This window comes from Strix uralensis, chromosome Z (genome assembly GCF_047716275.1).
Source record: "Strix uralensis isolate ZFMK-TIS-50842 chromosome Z, bStrUra1, whole genome shotgun sequence".
NCBI lineage: Eukaryota > Metazoa > Chordata > Aves > Strigiformes > Strigidae > Strix > Strix uralensis.
Window position 1 is genome coordinate 2,550,464 of NC_134012.1, and position 24,439 is coordinate 2,574,902.

A 24,439-nucleotide genomic window follows, 5' to 3' on the forward strand; every position below is an offset into this window, starting at 1 on the left:
CAGGAAAAGCCCATTCTGTGATTATCTGAAGCCTCCATTTCCGGTATAATTCAAAAAGAGTAACAGGACAGAAAAGTAGCATGAGGATGAAAAATAAATTCTTCTTAATTTAACTGAACACTGAGAAGTTTGTCTATGGCTAGTAATTCTGGACTATTACTAGTCTTTGTAAATGAAATGGAGTGTTCTACAGGTATGTTTTACTGCTAGAAGGAACCCCACTGAACCCCGTGAGCAGCGGGAAGAGGATTTGGCTCAGGGGCTTTGTGAGCTCTAGTTAAGAAGTGAGTGATAAAAAGGATGAGTTCATTTTAAGAGTGAACTTGAAAATATTCTACAGAGGTGTAACATTCACACTCTGGAGTAAATATCACAAAGCATCTTTTGCTTCTGAAACCTAACTGCTGTCATAATGACCATCTGCTGGCTGTAGGTTTCTAACATTCCCTGACCTATGACATTTATGACAAATTACGCACCAAAGTGCTAGAGACGGCTTGTTAAAATGAAGCCTGAGGCCCACAAGTTCTCAACCCCTTTTGTCTTTAAAAGCATGGGTTAAATGGGAACAAGAAGTAGTTTGGACAGAAAACAGACATGGCAACGGCTAAAAGGAAATGAAATCCTAATCCTCTAACCCTTTGACTTTTGCAGCTTGCTGCACAGCAATGTGCTTTCAACCATTAAACTACCTTAACCTTCTGAAGAGCCAAATCAGTTCAAATTGACTGAAAATTTGCACATCACCACACAAGCCTTGATTGATTCCTATTTGAAAATTGTATGGAAGACAACTATTTAATGCAATATTTTTAACCAACAAAATATGTTTCACAGTCACCTCCAGTGCACAGTATAATTGGTGTCATATAAAAGCAATGTGAAGAAACACTTTTCAAAGTCACAAAGTTAGTCTAGCTGTAAAACACACTGATGTCAGTTAGATTTAGGCAGATCTCTGGAGTTTCTTCAGGACTAGCTAATATGTACAGGAATTTTAAAAATATTTCCATGCTTTTTAACTTTTTCATTGATGCATTCACCAGCTCACCCTGTTGTGTTGCTTCTGGGTTTTTAGCTAAAAGACTTCAGAAACTCAATTCTTGTTTCAAAATGTTAAGTTTCTTTTATAGAAAAAAAATCAAATTACAGACCTTCTTACTGTTTTAAAGTGAAAAGTGAGAATTTTAATATTTTACCTAAGCAGAATAAAGCCTCTCAAGTTCTAGCAAATGTTACAAAATAATTATAAATGCAACCAAAAAAAAACCCTACACACTCACATTATATTTGTAACACTAACAGACAATGCATTAAAATGTCAAAAGAATAAAGTAGCACATATGGATAGTTTGAAACAAAGACCTGTAGAAGCTTCACAATAAAATTAATATTTCTCTTTTTTTAAAATCTAGAATCTTAATTGAATCAGCAGAAGGTAATGCATTGAAAAAAAAAATCTCAAAATCAGTAGTATTGTTAAGTTTCTGATAAACACATGAAAAATAATTATGGTGGGTTAAAAGGACCTCCAGGGTTAGACACCTAAAATCTCCATACATTTCCACATGCTCTTGGAAAGGACTTTTTGGTACTGTATCCCGTGACCTTTATATTAGGTAATGACCTGCAAAAACAAAGTAGGCACTACACGATAATGTTACGTGACTGTATGACAGTGTTTGGTCAAACCACTGTAACATTTCAGTATTGCAGGAATGAATGCGTACACCACCAGCTTCATGAGCAGAAACTCCCTGCCATGCAACTTAGCTGCACAAAGTTAAAATCAAAAACCTAAATGTATAAAAATTAGCAAAAATAGTCATATAACATATGTTACATGAAGGTCTTCTAACCCTTCCTCCCTACAGGCTTTTGTTACCAGTGTTTCTTTCCTTTTGCATCTTCAAGGAAGTCTCATAGTTTGGTACCTCTATGGTTTCTCTAGGAATTTGCAGGCTGCCATGATTGACTTTGTCTTATAGACAATATCTAGCCCTTGGCTTCTCCTTTCACAAAGTAACACTGTCCTGAAATGAATGAAAAACACCAAAATGGCTACTGTCAGGAAGGAGAGTTTATTTTTAACTTGCACACCAGAGAATCAACCAGGACTGTCAACTGAGCTAGTAAGGAAAAAAAGAAAAAGGTCATGCAAGGAAAAGGTGCATATAAAAGGAGAAAGCAGAAGAACATGATGGATACATAAGACTCATAATTCAGGCAAGAGTTTAAGCAAGTATGAAAATCACTCTTTCTGCATTTTCAGATTAAAGGCTTTGTTTAAATTGGATATGCTTTTAATTTGTTTCTGTTAGAAAAATACCATACGTGATCTTCATCTCCATAAAGCCTCAGTCACCTTAATTTTCTGCCACATTGATTTACATGAAAGGAAATTCAGGAACATACAACTTAGCTAATGCCTGCTAAACTGTTACCTACAAAGATATATGGAATCACTCACTGTAAATAAAGTAGCCTACATGTAAAATATCTCTAGGGTATTCTTATCTAACTTTGAAAATTTAGATGAGACAGTAAATTATTTTCCTGTCTGACAGAGCTCTATAAACTTTTCTTCAAATTTTCATTCCATATCGGCATAAAGGCAGGCTTTGCAAAGTTTGCTTGTTTCTTTCTCCCAGAAAAAAAGGGAAGAAAGGGAAGAGAAAAAGGAACTGAGACCAGGATATCAGACAGCTCAGTGAGCTCAGGCACTCACATAGGGAACAGAAGATTTGGGTTTTGTTCTTGTGCTGCCAGTTTTCACTTTCCAGTGCTCTACTCTTTTGATGAAATAATTAATTGTGTTGTGGCACTCAGAAGACTTGACATAAACACAAGCACAAGAAGAGAGTGATAAACCTTAATTCCATAATTATTTATTTCTGCAAAATGGAATGGCTGGCTCCAGCTGATGAGACTAAGACCCAGACCCACTTTGACTCACTCAGGTATGCGTCTCAAGCTGGTCTCCCATATTGCTGAATGAATATAGTGACCACCAGTCAATAGTCCTGGTTTTGATCATAAAGTGTGCTAGGAGGCTGAGAAATTCGACTTGCTGTGTTCTTCCTTTCTCCTCCCCACTACTCCTCAGAGGTTTAGTTTTGATAAACTGAATTTTTTAAAATTAAACCTGTAAGTCAGAGAAATCCCTGTCTATGCTTGACTGGGAGGAAATTATCATCTTTGGGTAATTCTGAGGTGGAGAGACTTCAAACACATTCAATTTTATTCTTAAATTCATTATAGAGCTTTTCAGATGCTTAGGTAGAAAGACAAAGCAGTACAGCACACTTATGAATGAAATACCTTAGTAACTTTGCCACCCAAAAAATACAGGTATATCTTACTTGACCTCATATACTGTGCATAAAGAGTCGTGAAACTATACCAGGAAGAGTATATCTAGATTCTGGAGAGGGCAAACACAAGTTCATAACAAATGGGCAGACAGAAAATCTCTTATATGCCCACACTAGAGCCAATCCACCATCTGGGTCTTCTTGTTTTTTCCATGGCTGAGAGCACATCATATTTAACTTAATACAAACACCCCTTCTAACAATTTCTGCATGTCTGTACATAGCATTTCTTTGCTCTTCTAAGTAGTTCATTCATATAGCCTTAGTGTTCCTCTCCTCTATTGTTCAAAAGATATCAAAATATGGATTTTAGTATCTTCATTTTCTGTGTCCTCTGAAACACATATCCAAGAGGCTTGATCCTCTCTGAAGTTTGAACAACAGCCCTCAAAAAACTTCAACACTTTGTAAAGCACCTGCAGTTGACTACCGTAAATTAGGAAACTTTGAAGACACTGAAAAATATGAGACATAGATTATGTTTAGATATTGCTTTCTTTATTATTCTACATTTTCTGGTCTGTTCTCAATTATTTTGTCACGAACATATGTGGAAGTAGAGAGCACATAATGGGTTACACTTTCTTTTCTTTGTATTGCTTAAAAGACATCTCTATCAATACCATCAAACTACAAACTTAAAAGTATACAAGTCATGAAGGAAAAGATAAAACAGCTTTCTGTGTGAGCAATAGTCCTCTAACTATAGTGATTACAGTATTAATCATGAGTTATGTGTCCCAGTTCAAACTGTGACAATATATTATGACATTAAGGTCATTACAATTCCTGTATCAGAGGAAACTTCTGGTAGTAGAGACCATGATTTTAAATACCTCCTTGTTTATCAAAACAAATAATTTAAAATATTAATAAGCCGACTTATTTATGAAATTACATTGTCTCTAAACAAGTTAGAAAACTTCCTCTCAAGAAGTCACTGAAATCTGCTTGGATATCTGAATAACAGTCTGATTTCAATTTTGCAGACACTACTGTATACTTTATTACAAACGATCTTTGTAGTTTGTTGTTGGCAAAGCAAGCCTCATGATTTGAAGCTGTCATGGCCCCTTCCCTCATATGTTTTTTGTAATCTACTAAAAACATCAAAGCAACCCTATGACTAGGGTCCTGTCTACAAATAATAGCAATAAAAGGCTCACTTCGCGTGTTATGTAGAGGTCACAGATACCAAAAATTCTTCCATATGGGTTTGAAGCTCTTTAATCAGATTTATATGAGCAGGTTAGCCCTTTCTGCACTCACTAGGAACCTTGGCCTCAAAGATAATTCAATACAACCAAAGGCAGGACATGTTACAGCTACTGCCTTGGGCTTCTCCCATGTTGAAGATAACAGCCTTATTTTTTAGATTTGTGAATCAGATACTGCTGCAGGAGGGCACTGAGACTGTAGAGCATGCTACAGTTTTCCCCTGCTACCCATCTGAGCTCATCTGTCCTACGGGCTTCTCTGGAAAGCTTTGCTGCTCCAGCCATGGCCTGTCTGTCTCAGAAGTCTCTCTGCCAACAGAGAGGTGCTTTGGTAATCTGCAAAACATTTTTCAGAAAGAATTTATCTTCTTACTATGCTGAAGCTGGTAAATTACAAGTTATGCCAAACAGGAAATATCAAAGATGTGCTTTTATAAATATCGTCTAAATGGAAGCGGTAGACACAGCTCAGATGTGGCAGACTTTTCTCCTCAAAGCCTTGGTACTATGACTGTTTCACCCAGATCACTGATGGAGTTGGAAAGCAGTAGGGATGACACAAGGCTGAATGCTTAAGGACTTCCTCATTTCTCTTTGAAAGAGAAGTTAGACAGTCCATGTTCTAAAGGAAGTGGTTCCAAACTGACAGTTTTCCCGGAAAAAAAACCCCTCAAAATTTCAAATAACTGTATAATGGCCTGTTTTGGGCAATTCATTCTAAGAGACAAAATCTTGAATAATGATCTGTGAATATTATTTAAAACCTTAAAATTTTATAACATAGAAATCCTGAAATAAAGGTGGGGTACCACATTATTCCAATGGTCTCAAGTAATAGATCATATGATGGATAATGTTTTGTTACAACTAGAAAGAGATACTTAATGGAATTACAGTATCTATACTTAGACTTATGGCTTACCCAGGAGATGCCAACATTGTTCACACTTAATGATAAAACCCTGGAGGAACTTCATGGGTTCCCTCTCCTTAATCTCTTTCTTTCTGTATAAAGAAATAAAAAGACTTTTTGCACCTTCTCCCAGCAATGATGGTAAATGATGGTAAATTTACTGAAAATACTGTAAACATAACAGCCATGAATAACTGATGTCAACATATGCTTGAAAATTGTATAGCTATCCTGGTATATAAAGCACAAATACCCTATCATTTTTGTATTAAAAATAAAAAATAGGTAGCAAACATAGGGAAAAGCTGCGTATCACAGCGATCTAAATTTACACTCTAGTCACATTGTGAAACCAGTCATTTCACAAAATGACTGAAAATAGTAGAGAAACATCACATGAGATGTTAGTTGCCAGTTATTTCAGGTTATTACTGAAGTAGCATGCAAAATAATTTTCTACATGCATATTTTAAAAGAATAGATAGTTTTATATTTATTTTTAAGATTATCACCAATAACTGTACTTTTTCCAGAAGGAATGTTTAATTTTGCAATTAAGACTAGCCTGGCCATTACATTTCAGCTTTATTTAGTGACATTATATTTGCCTTTTTTACATATCTTTGTGATACTATTACATTTCACAAAATCCTGTTCTCCACCCATAGAAAATGACAAAGATCTCTCAGAGCAGGGGGGACAACTCTAAGTATTTCTGTAGTGTAATTCCACCTCTCTCTAAAACGGCAAACAGGTTATTCCCAGTTCTTTTTACAATGATGTGCTCTGATTCAGGTAATCCATAGGGATGTGGTCAGATGCATTGGCTTCACGTCTTACCTGCCTGAAGTGGTTGTCTTTTATCAGTGTTCTTGCTGTGAAATTTGGGCTGTGAAGTCTCCTGCACTGTTCACAGTACGCTGGCATGTATAATTTAAATCTTCTGGGGAACAATTCCAGATGGTAGTTACCTGGCCGAGGGCTCTAGCAGCCAAAGGCTTCTTGGCTCCAGGAGTGGTTTGGATGGAGAAACCTGGTGCGCTGGAGAAATCTGCAGACACATTAAGTCTGGAAAAGAGTTTATGTTAGTTTTAATTCCCAGTGACAAAAGCAGTTGTCTAAAGCAGATACACGGGTGCCACAGGGATGGAGGGAGAAGCATGGGGCACCAGAGGCATCCACACTGGCTGGGCAGCTGATGGTCACCCGCAAGAAAGGGGTTACCTCAGCACACCACAGAGGTGTGTGTTACACACGATTCCTTCCAACTTCCTTGGTAGAAAAATAAAACATGCAGGTCCCATCACATGAGTATGATCTCCTGTCTATGATACAGGCTTATATTTAGTACTGCATTGGTATGTTTCACTGACGTGATCTGTTGAGGGTGTCTTGTTTTTTTCATTTTTTCATGGACCAGAATGAACTAAGGCTATAAGAGCTTTCTGAGATCATTTCTGTGGTAAATTCACATCCCTTTATGTTTTCAACATGGAGAGGAAAGTAAGTAGCTGAAGTACTATGTCTTTACATCTCTTAGACGTACAGAACTAAGAATGCACCATGAGGAGATGTTAGTGGTAACTGATACAGGGAAATGGAATTGTGTGGAATTACATAGCTTTTCTTAGAGCAATCCCTTAGACAACTGTTTTTTAAAAAAAAAAAAAAAAAAGAACAAGAAACTGAAATTACAAATCAGGCTTTCAAATACTGAAAAGTGATATTGCCATGGAAAATATATCATAACTAGCCAGCTGTTTAGCCAGTATTCTTCAGATATCCCTAAGGCTAAAAGAAAAATCTATATTTAAGCACTTGGCTAATTTTCACAAAGGTGAGAGGACCCCTGGTTGAACTTGATGGTGATTGAGTACTATTCAACAAGAATGATAAAAACGGTCCTGAACAGTTACACACAGGCACACATATATGTTGATACATATACATCAAAGTCCACTGTGATATGAAATTTAAAATAGTCTGTTAGTATAGTTAAGTATTACTTGAGCACTTCAGATATGAGAGTTATGACCTTTCTGCATATAAAAAACTATGTTCATTTTCCAGGTAATAGGAGCCCAACTTTTCATGCCTATTATCCTTCATCATCATAATTAACAAAGTTTCATCATCATCCTCATCTTCAGGAATTTATTATGGAATACAGAAGTGTTTGAAGCTCTAATTAATTCATTAAAATACTCACCTGGTCAGCTAAAACCAGCTAATGGACGTTGTGTATGTAGCTTACGTGAAGTGAATGTTGATGAACTCTAGATTTGTTGCATAATTTGTGGGCACCAATAATATTTGGATGGTATCAAAAATAATAAAAATTTCTTATTAAATCATTAGAATAGTCCCTATATATTTTAAGCCATTCTGTTTTCTCTGAAAAATCTAGTCAGTGGGTCTAAGCCTTTCCCAAGGGCCTTTGGTGTCTTCTCTGCCTTATACAGAGAAGCTACCAGCTGCCTTCATTGCAATTTCCAGTCCATTACTTCTGAAGAGTAATGGCTATTACAGGGAGCACCGATAATGCCCTTGCTGTACTTCGGACTCTCACAATATTTGCTGTGTTTTCTTAAAGGCCTTTCTCATGTAGCTATGTAGTTACTAAGCTACTTTGATTTTATTTTCCTAAGCAAGCTTCTAGTCTCTCCACTGAAAAGTATAAGCCCTAATGCAAACATCCAGGACCCAATATTTATTATTGTTATTTTTAAGTCTGGTAATATTTTGAGTTGAACGTGTTTTCCGTGACAGGGAAGCAATTACAAAATGAGCCTAAGCATCACCAAGATGCCGCATGGCAGCGATCGGATATGTGCTCTAGAGGGAAACTGCCATTTTTGCAGTATAAATAAAAGACAGATGAGGACAGGCAACCACTGGCCCTGGTGCTCTGGGAGCAGTCCAACAACAGCTTCATTTGTGCAGCTACACTAGAATTACCCTAACAATAGTGTATTCACTACGGATAACCACAGAGTGACAATATAAAGATGAAAGCATTGCCCTGTAGGAGCTGGTAAAGACAAATCAAGCTGGTGGATCTGGAAGTATTAGGATCTGCTGGCACATCTCCCCGTGTGGCAGAGCGGCACATCAGTAGCTCCAGCAGCAGAGGAGCTTCTACACCTACAGCTGGTCTGGATATTCCTCATAAAGAGAGGTTTCATCACAAAAATGACAATTCATCAAAGATGTAGTGTTTCAAAACAGAATGCAATATTGAGTGCATTTATAAAGCTCCTCCTGCCTCCACCCAGTCGGGTCTGTCCCCCCCAAATCCCCAAACAGGCAGTCCCCTGCACTCAGGATGTGCTGTCAGACTCACACTTGTTTTTCTATCAGGTTCCTGGTAACTTTTGAAAACCCTACTGTGCAATTGTGGAGTAGGCAATAAACTGCCCAGGTGGACCTCTGGAAGACTGAAAGGCCTGATAACCTCAGTCCTGTCGGTGCACAGCCCATCTCTTGGTTCTTTGTCAGTGATATGGAAAACTCAGGGCTAAACCCAAGCTAGAAATTTCAGGTGCGTGAGGTTCAGGCAATCATAGCTTAATTTTATTTCAAAGCTTTTTCTGATAGATATTTTGATTATTTTAAAATAGAAAAAAAATACAAATAATCTCACGTGATTTTCTTTCAGAAACTTTTAAGTATCTTCCAGAAGTTCTTTCTCCAGCAAATATCAAATCTGGATTTTGAGATGCTCAACCCATAACCCTCTTCATGGCCGCGGGTGCAATAAGAAACTCTAGTTTTACTTTTTGAAACACCGTGAACACAACACTGCTACTTGAACTGCAAAGTTGTAAGATTTAGTTCTCTATCTCAAAACACCTGTTTAAGGTAAAATTTTCAGACATATCTAGGTTGCCTGTGACATTGTATTTTATAATTATTATTTTTAGTCTTTGTAGAGTCAGCAGCAACTGTTGAGATTATACAGCTGCAAACATTTTATAATAAAAATGAACTAAAGGTATTATTTGTATAAAATAGTTACCTATTGAACACTTTTGCATCTGTACATTATCTTTCCTTAGCTTATGTATTCTTAAGCACAAATACAACATACTGTGTTCTTTATTATATCAGGCTTGCCCAAATATACCAGTTATGATTAAATTTACCTGACATTACCCACAGTTTTACTGTAATTGCATGACTTATTATTTTACTGAATTTTAACCATTTTGGCTGCAATCTTCCAGGCTGGTTCTTTGCTTGAGGATACAATTTTATATGAAGTATATGAAGGGCCAGCCAAAGGAATATGGCTAATGAGATTGAGGAACAAATGTATTTTTTGTATTGTTAAAGTAGTCTGGCAATGTTTTTTCTGAGAAGCAGTGATACCTTGAAGCATGAGGTGGGACCTGTGAGCCAGTGGGACTGGAGATCAGCTCGTGGGAGAGAAGAAAATAATGAGATTAAATGAGAGCTGGAGAGAGAAGGATAGCAGGGAAGGGATGGGTGAGAGGCCAACAAATGGCAGATTAAAACACATTCAGGTGAATAAATGTGAACGGAAGGGAGGATAGATTGGAGGGGACAGGTGGTTGTGGCTGATCACGGAGTGCTGGAGCAACGTCATATGAGAGGGACATAAGGCTGAGTGAGAAGATGGTTTGGCATTAGGGTGAGACTTGGACTCAGATGGAGAGCCCATGGCAAAGATGATGTTATACAGGTGAGAAAGTGGAGATCAGAATGAAAACCAGGGATAAGAAAGAGACGGGATAGCTTGGCAGTGAAGAGGAGAAGGACAGCCTTGTATCTGTCCCCTAAAGAGACTCTGTAAAACTACTTCAGCAGCGTTGCACCCCTTTCCGTGTTGTTCCAGTTAGAAGGTAGTCATGTACTACTGTCATCTGTTATTCTGTCAGCAAAAGGTATGGGTCTGTGAGCTTAACAACTTCCTTTTCTCTTATTGAAATATCAAGACATGTGAAACCACAAGCATAGACAGAATTTCCAGGTTTTCAATTTCCTTCCTTAAAAGCCTAAAAAATTGAATGAGAATATCTAATTCAAAAAAATGAATCAAAATATATAAAATATTCTGATTGCAAAGTCATGCATGGACAACTTAGGAAATATCAAAATTAAGGTTGTTGGTGCAATTATTATTCACCTGCCCTGTAAATATATGTGGTGATGGAATCTTCACTTGTGAAACTGCATATCTTTTTTTTTTTTTTTTCTTTTTTTTTCTCCAAAGGACTATGGCTTTGTGGGTTTATTATATGAAGGAATATTCTCCCAGGATGAATCAAGATGCCGCGTTGGCATTGACAGAAGCTCCTGTCGCTAACTAGTCCTCATTTATCCTGTTGAAGAAGTGTGAAGGCTTGCATGAATAAGGTAAAGGGCACTATCAATTATACTACTCCTGCCTATAAAAAGAACTATGGGAATAGTTGAAGTGTTTCAAACAATTGCACAACTGCATATTTCTAAGAAGAAAGTGTGGGGATTTTAAATGTTTCTTTAAGTTGGTGCCCTGCACAAATTTGTTTAGCAGTATCAGTGAACATTCCTTGCCACCCGAAGAACATGGAAAAGTTATTTTTTCTTCATCTTTCAGGCAGCAAAGTTCGACATGGTTATGAAAGCTGAGCGATTGCTAGCTGGGGAGGAGGGCTAGGAAGGATAAGGAAGGTTTCACATGCTGTGGGTAAGAAAGAGGAGCCCCTGAGATGGGTCTGTAGGATGAGAATTAACACATTAAAAATTGCTTGTATCGAAACTGCAGTAGTTTTAAAGATGCTACAGTATAATTTGTATCCTCTGCAAGTCAGAAGGATGGGATATCTACTGAGCCATATGAGATTTCTAGTGAGCCATACGATCACTCACAATAGGTCAGTTTTGGGGCAGTATTTCAGCTGAACGTGTGATTTTGAGGTACAATGGTCCCTCCATACTCTGTGTGGACTTTGAGAAAAAGCATATATCAAACACCCCTTACAATCATGAACCCATTAGTTTTCCTGAAGGTTAAGAAACTGCACTAAGTTTTTACATATGTCACATATATTGGTTCTTATTGTACTAGCATTCCTTCTGAAATTAATGTAAATTGCAGTAAGTCAGTACTGATGACAGGAGGGAAGGGGAAACTACCCCCATATTGCTGTTTAACCTAGAACACAGAACTAGAAGTTTTTTGACTTGAGTGCATTTTATCACAGGCAAACATGTCACTCATTGTTGATTTCATTTTATCTTGCAAAAAAGACTGGAACTTCCACCTTCATCTTTCTTCACTGTCCTGATATTTTACAAAAAATCTTCCTACCAACAGGACAGAAACCAAATAATCTGCATACATACCGCAGGTTTCTATTATCAAGAACTAAAAGGTCTGTTCCTATAGCTCATGCTGATGAAATTAAAACAATACAAACCCTTTTCTATTTCACAGTAATTAAAATGTTGATTTGCAAAGAAGTTTTGCCACTTTTCTTAAAAGCTTTAAATTTCAACATGTAAATATCGGACATTGAAAACCAGCAGCCTCACAGTGGGATACAAAATCTGTGAGCCTGGATAATGCCTTTAAAACATTCAGAAGCAACAACAAAATACGTTTTTGGACATGCCAGAAGGAGTTAACTGTGGTTAATTGCTTTTTACTCCAGCTCATTTCACGATTAAGATTTCTGTCTCAAGGAATTGTCAGTGTAAAATAATATATCAAAGTTTAAATATCAGTAATAAAATGGTACAGGAAGATATTCTGTGACTACTTAGAACTGAAAGTATTTTATTGAAAAAGGCCTTGTTTTATTTGGCAACCATCCATGACCTCCTACTGTTGACAAAACTAGCAGCAATTCCTATTTGAAGTGTACCAGAAGATGATCCTGCTCAGCAGAAGCTGCTGCTTTAGAGCATTTACAGGATTTATCTCTAAATTAATATTTTCATCGAACACTCTCACTATACACCTTACATAATCTTTAAATTATAGGAAAACGCTAGAAGGGTGTTCTGAGAGTCGGCTGCTGAAGTAATGCTGGAGATTTATAGCTCTCTGAAGTCGACATTTGTGACTGACCTACAGCGCACCAGGGCTGCTATTTCCCTTTCCTGATTCATGATAAGTGCAGCTGTCTCCAAATAAGCCTCCAGAGCCCATTAATGCCCAGTTCATTCCCTCATGGTAAATATGCACATCTCTAGCTTCACTTTTTAATGCTCTGTTGCTGTTAAGTTGAATAGAAAATTAGGTTTTCTATTTTTTCCTCCTTTAAAAATAAATTTTTCAAGCACCAAGGTAGCAATGACTTTAAAGACTCCAGTTCATACATTTATGTTTCTGTCTAAATAAGTATTAAAGAAAAAAGAAGCTATTTATACACTAAAGACTGCAAAATCATATTTCACTTGCTTGATGGATTTTTAATCTCTCTTAGTGTGGTCCCCTAGCTTCCTTGCATTTGTTGTGTGAAGCATACACATGATACAACTAATTAACAAAATTATTTGCAGGATGATATGAAGGTAAATATTAAAAAGAAAGAGAATACACATTAATAAAATGTCAAAAAAAGCCAACGCATTTGCCATCCCTGCCTCAATTTGTTTTTCATTAATAAAATATACATTGTTTTCCATTTGGAAAATTTACTGGCGGCAACACATTCAGCACACAGCTTTGTCTCTTTAGAGATGAAGTCTTTGTTTAAACACTGGCGATGGGGTTTTTGTGCCATTGTCTAATCTGTCAGATTGGATGAGCGTGTGTGTTTGGGGGTGCAAAGATGTGCGGCCACACCTGCTGTGCAAAGCTGCGAACTCACGACTCTCCCCACCATTACAATGTGTTGCGCTGGGAGCTCCTTTGTTGCGATGGAGCTGCTGGTGGTTGTGTGGCTGAAGTGTCACAAGTGTCAGGCCTCATTACGGTCACCATAATCGCTCTAAAACAACCTCTTATTTTGGCCATTTAATATTGAAGGGTAGGAAATTAAAGGCTAGATACCTAATAGATTTTGTGATGTTCAACTGATTGTTCGCTGGGATTCGAAAGCACAAAACAAAAATTTAAAAGGTCTGTTAATAATGTCCGGTGTTCATCTGGAGCATAGTTTTTCAAATTATACCAGTAACACCATTCAAACAGGTGACCAGTCATTTAGATGGTGTTTTAGCAAGTGATCAATTTTTTTTATGGAAGTATTTCTGTAGAGTTATAGAAGATGCGATATTTAACAAGCCAAAATGATTCCTTAAGCTTGTTTTCACTCTTTTTGTACATTAATATCTTACAAAGTCCTTTGTCTCCAGTGCTCCAGTGGGCTTAGATTCCAATGCTTATGTTAAAAAAAAGAAAAAAAAAAAATCTTTATTACTATTTGGATCACAGGTTTTATATTAGCTAATTACAGAGACAACAGCTATAAAACTTGGACCAGGTTATTTCTAGGTTCTTCTTCTAAATGGAGTTCAAAACTGCAGCTTTGCTTTAAGGCATATCTATATGATAGTTACAATATCTTTCAGTCACTATTTGATTTTTACAGTTAATTTTATTCGCAAAAGTGAAAAAGTAATGACTTCAGTAGGAAACTGGAAATATATGCAGAATATAGAAATATCTATTCTGTCAGTAATTCAAATATTTGAAGGGATTTCTATTTCGCTTGACTCTACATGGTGTGTTGAATTCTTCTGAACACATTTCCTCACTATAAATCATCTCTTTGACTTTTACTTCACAAAGTTACTTCTCAGCAAATGTGTGTTAAATACTTTTGGAAAAATTTTCACTACAGTCAAGTTATGGGTGATCATCACTAATTAAAGAATACAGCTGATGATCTTTATGGAATCATGCTTAAGCAAAGCCTACTTCTGTTGTCACTCTTATAATACGATGCAGCCCACCACAGGATTAATCGATTCTAATTTAGATGGGTCTTTTTAGGGACCTTAGACCTGTACGGCCTCATTAATTCAGATGGTACGTGACAGTTCAGAGGTTTCTTAAACCAGCCATAACCTGCATAAACAGACTTCTGTGCCAGCCTGAGATGCACGCTGTTATCAGGGTAGAATTTCTGTCTTCCACCTGAAGTTGTTAGGCAGCAAAACTGAAATACCTTGACTCAGTTTTCATCCTGAATTTTAGGAAACGGCACACAACGTCACTCCCCTACAACACAACAAAGGGCAGGAAAGCTTACAGGATCACATATATAAATGCTCCAGTGCCATCCAAAATAGATCAGGTAAGAGAAGAAAAAAACACGTAAGAGAAGATAAAAATTATGAAAATTAAGGAGAAAAATACAGAATTTATGAATGAAATAGTTCAGGTGTACACTGGCTTAAGTCTGACCAATTTCATTTTTCCTATAAACTAACCACCCAGAATTGCTATTCTACATAAGCATTGTTTGTTTGCTTTTTTGCCCTTCTTTGGGAGCTGTTAACACTTGCCATTTTTTGGAGGTCTCATCCTCCTCTTTTGTGACCTCTCTCTTTCCCCTTTCCATCCAAAAATAAACCTCAGTTTCTCACAGTAGGCGTGATACCCTCGTAAAGGTGTTACATCCCTCTGAAGAACAACTGTACCCTGTCAGAGAGATAACAAAATGAATTACCAGGTGCTAACACTGCTATCTCCTCTACGGTTAGTCCAGAAATATGAGTTTAAACCTTTAGCCCATGAAAAACACTAGTTCATTGTTAGCTAAATATACTCGGGATTTGTAATTTTTTCCTATGTCAAAAATCTGAAGGATTCGTAGAAAAAGATCATGGATGCGTTGTCATCAGTTTGCTGTCATGTACGGGCCTGGGAAGGTAGCACAGTGCTAAGTGAATGATCTTGCTCAAAAATGGTGCACGACCAGTTTAGCCATGGATTAACACACCTTCAGAGAACATCTTTTAAAAGCACAGTTCCTTTAATGTCCTATTTTCATGATAAATGGGTCCAGTACCCTACAGTACAGTCGCTAAAGGACAGACAGTAGCAAACTTTCCTGGACATAGCCCTAAAGAAAGTTTTATTTTAACTCATTGAAACAGAAGAATGGTATTTAACTCAGTGACAGAATAAAGATGAATTAAAAAACATATCTTTTGGCTGCCTTAACATCTGAAGACCCATGCCCTTGAGCTCCTGAACTGCTGTGAACCGAGTTACAAGTGACTCTGAAATGATCTTGCACTCTGCTTTGATGAGATAAATGTAATAAACTTTTACTAAAATAAATAGAACAACTTATGCCAAATGGGGTTAAAGGTCACAGAAAGTCCATGAACACCTATGAAACCACTAAATTCAGATATCATATGATCTTGGCAGCTCAAGCTGATCTGTTTGGAATTATGGATAGACCGATTCATTAATTAGGTCAATTAAAATTAATGCAAAGTATAGAACAATAAGGAGAGCTAGGGCTCCACAAAACATTGCAGAATTTCCAGATTAGGATGTAGTGAAGCCTACGGAGCAGAACATTTTATAACATTATAAATAGGCAGTTATTGATAGTGTTAAGCTTTTTCATTACTACTGGAATTGTGTGCATTTAAGAGAAAAAATTTTAAACTACAGCACAGCTGTGAAAGTGGAATAATTTTCTACTTCTCTGTGGTCACTACATTCCAGTAAACAAGGGTTTGCACAAATGAGTGTGGAAAAAGTACCACTTCCCCAAAACCTGTGGTAGCCTCAAAGAGTGAGGAAGGGACACACTGATCACCCTGAGCCTGAACAGCCAGAGGCCAGGGGCTGACCCACACCTGCTCAAAGACTCTTTTACCACTTGGAAGAAACAAGACAGGACTTATCCTAAAGAGCCTAAAACACAACACTTTTTTTGTAAATGAGTATTTAGCTGTCAAAATCAAGCCTTTAAAAAGAAATACTCTATTTTTATTTTTATTTTTTTTTAAATTCAGAAATGAATTGAAAAGTTTGGCTATGTAGTCCAAAGTTCCTATTACATTTCTGGAAGACAAATTATGCCTTTTGAAGCTCAAGATCTCAGGAGAAAAAAAAAAACCAAAACTATTATACTATTGGAAGTTGTAGCAACATAATAAAAACCAACAAAACCAGCAAACCCCATCCAACTTATATAGGAATTATAAGTAATGTGAACACCATTTACTTTTTAAAAAAATATATATATTGTCTGCAGTGAAGATGTCATTACCTCTTTATTGATTTCCAGGTTGAATGAAATTTTAACATCTCTGAAGGATCAGGTTTATATTCAAAATGGAAAATGCAGGTACGACTGCCATGTAATCGAATAGTCTAGAATAACCTGTAACCTGGGAAATAAATTAAGGCTTCCCTTTTAAAAACACTTTGAATGTGTTATTGCTGCTAACCACAGTTTAAATTTTATTACTTTTGAGAGAAAACTAAGAAACCATTTTACTTTCTACAAGGTAGTCAGCTTAACTTTAAAGTAAAATAAATTAAATTAGGGATAAAATGTTGATATCACAAGGGAACGTTCAAAGCAGAAAGAAAGAAAACTATGTTTTTCAGTCAATATTTATTATTTTCTTCATTATATCTCAAAAAATTCTCAATTTAAAAGTCTTAATTTGGGGGACTAAGCTGTTTAGAAATCTTCTTTAATTGTTTAAAAATATACTTCTCTCATAATTTTGTTTTCTGGCTTTCATGACCTGTGTACAATTTGTATCACCAATGGCCTGACCCATTTTAAAACTTCTGAACACACGTTATGTTTTACATAAAAGATCCATATGATGGTTTGTTTCTTTTGCATGAAGTCAATGAAAACCCGCGCTAAACAGCAAATTCCTGAAAATGAAATGTGCTATTATTTTATAGAAAAAATCAAGTTTCTAAAGACCATTGTATCAGTGATAAGTATATCTAGATCAGCTAGTAAGAATCAATATTCTGACTTACATTTTTATGTGCCAGATTAGTCTTTATATTTGTTTTGATAGAAAAGCAGGCAACAGCCTATTTCATGGACAATAAATTCAAGATAGTAATGAGGAGATAGTACTGCCTCAGCTAACTGCACACAGATTGGAGGGTCACATATTTGACACAAATCTAGTATGGCCCTTAATGAATCTATATACTTGATTAGAGTTACTGTCTTTTATAGCACTAAATAGCTTTGCATGGAAAACTAGCTCATTTCAAACAGGGTTAAGAAAGTCACTCTGTTTTACAAGAAAATAACCTCTAGAAAATTTCAAAAAAGTTCTAAATTTCTTGTGAATTGCTTCCAATGATTTTCTATGCAAAAAGCTTGGAGAGATTCTTCTCTCCAGGATTTGGAGATAAATAATGTCGCCAAATATGAAATCCTGAATGAAACAATTTGTGGCTATATTATAGTAAAAGATCTGCATTACTTTACCCTGAAATCTCCATATTACCTGTTTTTTTCCTTCTCAGAAATTTTTTCTTTTTTACTGCCTTATCTTCTCTACTATTTTCAGTGACCACTTTTTCCACCTACAATGCCTCTGCTCTATGAATTTCTCAAAATTCCCCCTTCTCTCATCTTGATTTCACACTGGTTGTCAGTTTCTGATTTTAAGACCTTGTTTTCTTTTACATGGTACTTGTCTCCCTCTTCCAATACCCCCCCTCTTTTTTTTTTTTTTTTTTTAATTTTCCCTCTCCTGTTGTAGGTTGCCTATTCAGTAAATCTAATTTTCCATCAGAAAATGCAACTCTCTTCCTCTCTATTAGCTTTTATAAGAATTCACATTAAATAGAAGCCAGTTTGGAGGGTGAAAATGGGGCTCCACAAAGATCAATAGCAGATCTACTCTTGGGTCAGGACTTCAGCCTAGAAATGTAGGTGCCTTCATCAACAATTTCAACTCACAAAATAAGACTGGTCTAATAATTCAGAAGAATGTATTCCTATCTCTAATTTAAAGGATCACAAATGACTCATGCCCTATTCCAAGCCATTTTCCAATGAAGCTGCATGAATAGCAATCCATGCATGTCACATATGGAATCTGCATTAAATAAGAATAATAGGGTGCAATTTGTAATTCTTTACAGGTGAACTATCCAACATGTAAAGAGCAATTTCCAGCTGAGACAAGCTTAGCTTGGCTAGGAAGATAAACCCATTCTGGCTCACCCTACTAAAGCTGCTGTCTATGCATGAAGCTGAGTCCCATTTTGAGCTTTAGCTGTTGCAGCATACAGAGCAAACACAAGATGTACACGATACAGCGCAAGCACACAGTTTGGGATAAAAAACCAGTTACAACATCTAGCCTCAGATTACAACAGAGATATTTTAGCCTCAAATTCCATCTGTTTTGTAACAGAGCCACAGGACAGATTACAACCAAATTTGAAAAGAGCATATAGGCAACACACTTCCCTTGACGCTATCTAACCTTATTCCTTGGGGGAAAATCCGTATGTTTATACATCTTGGGATAAATTACTCTTTTCCCATATAGATAATTTTTGTTACTGGTCTTGATGGGTAGATGCCTGAGAATAACTGCTTTACGGTAAGACTAGATAGAGTGAGACCTGTCATATTCTTTTCTCTTGCTCTGTATTCTGGGTAAAGAAAAAGATTTGCTGTGCCATCGCACACCCTTGAATCTCTACTTCCAGGCCAGCTGTGTGAATAGGAGCAGTTGGAATATGATTTATTTCTCTTTGTATCACCTTGGCAATGTGTTAAGGACAAGTGTTTGTCTTCTATTAAAATATATTGCCCTTCTCTATCTCACTCCTACAACTTTACACTATTATGCTGCAATGCTACTGATAGCTTTTTTTTTTTTTTTTTTTAATTCCAGGTTATTTTTAATCTTTTCATTATTGGTTTCTCTTCATGCCCTTTTGCAAATGATCACTACAGAAAGCACTGCCATAAAGCAGCTGGCATGGCTCATGCCCTCTGTCACTCTGCCTTTCAGACACAGAGATGGTGTTTTTCTCGGTGGTTGGTAATGCAGGCCTTTTATGTGTAGAGTGATGGCGCTTCGTTCACCACCAGGGCTTCTATTTTTGTGGGGGATAACAGAAATATTAAAAGAGGAAAAAACAAAACAAAAAAGTCTCAGAGTACCCCCCACCCCAAAAACATAACCAGAGTCCAGAACTGAAACATTAAGCTGGGCAATTATTAGAAACCTTATTGGTCTCCCATCTAAATGCCGGGCTAGAAAACACTAAGTTTTCAGCAAGTATCCAGAGCCCCAGAACAGCCCATTCTATACAGAATTGTAGTTTAACTTTTAAAACACCATTCCCATTTCAGAACCTCTCATAAAGAGATAGTATTCTCAAAACACAGGCTTTTAGGATGCATGGGTTATTTCTCCATCTAATATTCAGCCACAACCGGATGAGCTGTGCAAAATTGAAAACAAGATTTCTAAGAAATGATATTATCAGTTCGGAGCCAAGAGCAACATTGAATGCTGGGCCTAACCTGTTTCTTCAGATGTAATTTTTCTGACACATGCCAACTGTAATCTCCCTTTTCTTACTGTTTCTAACAAAGCCTCGTTGTGGAAAACTAACTCCAATGGAGATTAACTGATTTACAATCATAGAATCATTTCCACTATCTCTTTACATTTATCATATAAGTTGTAGAGCATGACACAGGTAAAATCCTGCTGCCTGCTTTGAACAAGTGAACATTTCTATTGCCCATGCTACAAACCAGTAGGAAAATGTTTAATGTAACAGTAAAGTTCAGTTTTCTACCAGCCCTTCACTACAATAAATTTTTGTGTTCGATATCCTGCATTTTTTTCTCTGAGAGAATAAAGCATTACTCTCTGTGAGTGATAGTAATCTATTTTTCTGTCCTAGCAGGGATACATTAACCAGGAAGCACTCTGCACACGTTTATATTTCTTAGCATAGAAAAGACAACCAGACATACACCATTAAAATATATCAATGAAAAATAACGTCTTCCTTTAAATTAACTAATATCTACGTTTAATGAAGCTCAGTTTATAGTGATTTTCTGGATGAAGTGCTCTTCTTTCAGCCTAATTATGTGCACAGCTTTCAGACAACAAGGAGTGTCTTTAACATTAGATAAGAACCTAGGCTTTTATTTCAATCAATAGTCTTTAGCCTTTGAACTCGTGTCAGAGGAAGACCAGTCCGTCACATTCAGTTCTACCTGACCTCTTTCTTCTTAATGCACACTGCCATTTACAGAAGGAAAACACACAGATATACAGTATATAAGCAAGTAAACTATTTAGGGCATTTTGTGTACGGGGGGGATGGGATCTTTTACGGCTGTAAAAATGTGTGACTGTAATGATGATGTTAAAATTTTCTTGTTTCCTTTCACTGGGCTTTGTGTATCTCAAAGGAGCCCCATATGGTGCTCTTTGTCCGTGTCATTACCTCGTTACAGCCGCTGTCTGCCAGCCAAAGGTAGAACGCTGCAGCTGTAGACAGCGATACAACTGGAATTGTCTAAGGTCAACAGTGCCGTAATTACTTTAAAATGTCAGCGTACAATAAAATACAACAGTTCATCTGGCAGAAAGCAAATTAGCTTTGACCATAGCGTAATTACCCTTTTCTCAGCACCATTAGAAGAGATCAAATCTCCACATTCAGTGTTTGAGGAAAGGCCATCAGAGTACACTCTACCTGACAAGGATGCACATTTGCCATTTTGAGATGTAATTAATTGTCCCTATAATAGAAATTTTTATATTTGACTCTGGAATTGAAATGTGTAATAACCTGGCTTCTTCATATTTAACCATTTCCACTCTGAATAGATATGCATTGCAAAGTGAAGCTAGGTGATATCAACACAATGAAAATGTGTTAGCCACTCAATCAATCAGTAAAAAACTGAAACAAAGTTATTTTTATCAATTAGCTTAAGCTTAATTGGCCAGCCTCTGATCTTGTCAACAGGGGTGTAAATCTGGGATAACTTTACTGAAGCGAGTAACGTGACTCTGGATTTATAAAAGTTGCTTTGACTTTCAGATCCAGTTCATTACGTTGTGTGAACATAATATGGGCTACAAAGTTTTACCCAAAGGAAAAAAGAAATTAAGAATCCAAAAGCACTGTGCAACAGAAATAAATAATTATTTTTCCAAACTGCTTTCCCCAAATTTATCTTTTCAGTCTCATCTTGTTAATTTAAACTGAACTTCACCATTAGAGGCCAGCTTCAAATCCTGATCCTCATCTGAACTTCAGACATAAACTCTTACAATGGGACAGGGCTGATGAAGACCTCCTTATCTGGGATGTTGGGGTAAATGTCTCATATTGAACCACCTACTTCTTCCAGGGGCCTTATTAACAGCATGTTTACATGTATATTCACCAGTGATGTGGTAATTTTGTTACATGGGGAACAAATGGCGAGAAGCAGACCAGTGACTATGGTCGCTGTAGGGCAAAGCAAGGTGCCTTGCATGCACGTTCAATTTCATTACTATTTAAGGGTTTTGAGGAAGGTCTAAGCTGATTTAAAATGACTTACAGTGTCTGAGCAGAATTTCGCTGTATGTCTGAGTGTGGATTCACATGAAATAGCTATTTCATATCAGAAGTCCCTTACAGAGTATTTAGGGAATTCCACCAAACAGAAGATATTCAGGCCCAATCTGCTGTGGGTTTTATTTATATTTGTAGAATTTAGAATTGCAGTGTGTTCTTGTGACTCTAGAACTAAAACACGGAAGGTTTGATGAAAATAAAATCACCGAATATGTCTGGTAAGAACGACAAAAATTTTATAGTGCATGTTAGAAATACTAGAAAGCACATAAAAATCATGTTTTTCAAATAGCTTTGATTTTGAAAACATATTTTTATACTTACGCATATTTTTGAAGTGCAATACAGAAAATAACATCTTGAAAACTAAAAGAGTATCTAGACCTAGTTGTTAATTCTCATTGCAATACTTTGACAGGTTCTAACCAGCTCATCTCCCTACAGTGTTTGCCCTGTCTCAAGTGTCACTTACAAGTCCTTGGATCATAATTATACAATGATATTTATACACACAATATGAATGCAAACAAAGCCTGTTTCCACTGAAATGAATTCTCAGCAGGACAGGGTGGGTAATCACAAACTGGTAAAAGCCTGACGTTTTACTTTGCTTAAAAAAAAAAAAAAAAAAAAAAAGAAAAGAAAAAAAAAAAGGCAGAATTGTAGTTCTCTGTGGCTTTGCCTGCTTTGTGCCCACAGCCAAAGTAAATGTGTCTCACTGCATATACATGTGCATGTTTGAGGGTGTTACTGAAGATCTAATTCAGCTTTCCACATCATTGGATCTGTAGCTCAATCTTACTCATGTACTCATCAGCACTTGCACTTAGAATGGAAAGTTAATGGAAACTCAGTGCAGTCAAGTGGGAATGAGGAGGAAAACAAAAAAATAAATAAAGCCAAATCACCAAAACTAGGTCAGAATAGAACTCGGCTCTTTATCTCATTTTGAAAGTCTATGTAGAAATGGATGTATAAACAATACAATTTTAAAAAATCTTATTCTACAGAATAAATAGGAAAATTACTCCAAAAATCAAAATATAGTCCTGAAACTGAGGACAACAAAAGTACAGTGATAGAAATATCAAATAAAACAATAATAGAAAAAGGTACAGAGGAAAAATGATGAGAAATGAACATACCCCATATTTTTTCCCAGTTTTCCTTTGTGAAAGAACACGTATTAGTATCACTGATTAGTAGCATGTCATTAGTGTCATTTAGTCAGAATTTTTCTACTGATTGCAGGATGACCTGGATTTGCCTTCAAGAACACAAGAGGAAAAGGAAAGAACAGAAACCAGCAAACGTTGCAGCAGCTACAACAGCTGAAAAATAAAAAAATGCCAGCAGTACCATCCCTAGCCTCAATAATCATACCTAAAAAAATCCAGCTGGGAGTACACATCAGCCAAACAAAGAGGTATTGAACCTGGCTTCGATCTCATGTATGTATATCACTACCATAAAATCTGTTTAAATCCAACAAAGTCAATTGTAAGCACACTGCAAATGAGATCTAAACATTTGAGAGTATCTGTTTGGACCACACTGACATAAGGCAGAACATGGGTCCAAGATGCAGTGTACTTGTTCTCACTCGGCCTGACTGAGAAGCAGCATGATTTGAAATAGCAAAGTTTTTTTCTTTTAATAGTGACATTTATGCACTTTCCCGAAGGAACTCTGAAACCTTGTTCTTGTCTAGGTTCCATATGGGAGCAAAGCCTGTTGACTTTTTGCTTGATTTTAACTCTTAAAGCTTGTCCATGTAATGACAGCACATTTGTTTAATTCTCTGCCATGAGGTGCAGTTATATGAGGACTTACCCTTGTAAGGGAAATACTGACTGCTGTGGAATAATATATTCAAAATCATTTTCGGTTTATCAGGATTTAAAAAATTATATGGATATGTAGGACAAAAACTTGGGCAAATGTATTCATGTCCCATAAAAGCATGGGAGACACACTACACGTCTTTTTTCTCTTCTGAGTGACTACTCCTGTTCTCCCACATAGTGTCTTCCCATGGTTTAGCTGCAAGATTCCTTTTAAGATTCCTATGGAGTGGAAAGGGAAGGGGGGAAAAAGTTCATTGATAAAAGATAATGTCCACTGGATGCATTTTCACATTACCTTATCCAAGGTGTCTTCCTCAGGTAATGGCTTTATTCAATTATTGATAGCTCATTCAGGCAGCTGAATGAAGACTAGCCTTCTCCAGGGCTCTGATCCCAGACAAAAACTTAACTCCTTTTTCCCTTTAAGAAGTCCTTATAGAAATAAGGAAATTGAGGTGTGCATATTTCTAGACAGTCTGGCAAGACTCATGATTTAGTTACCTGAATTACACAGAGAGCACATGGAAAAGTGCAGACTGGAATAAAAATAGCTG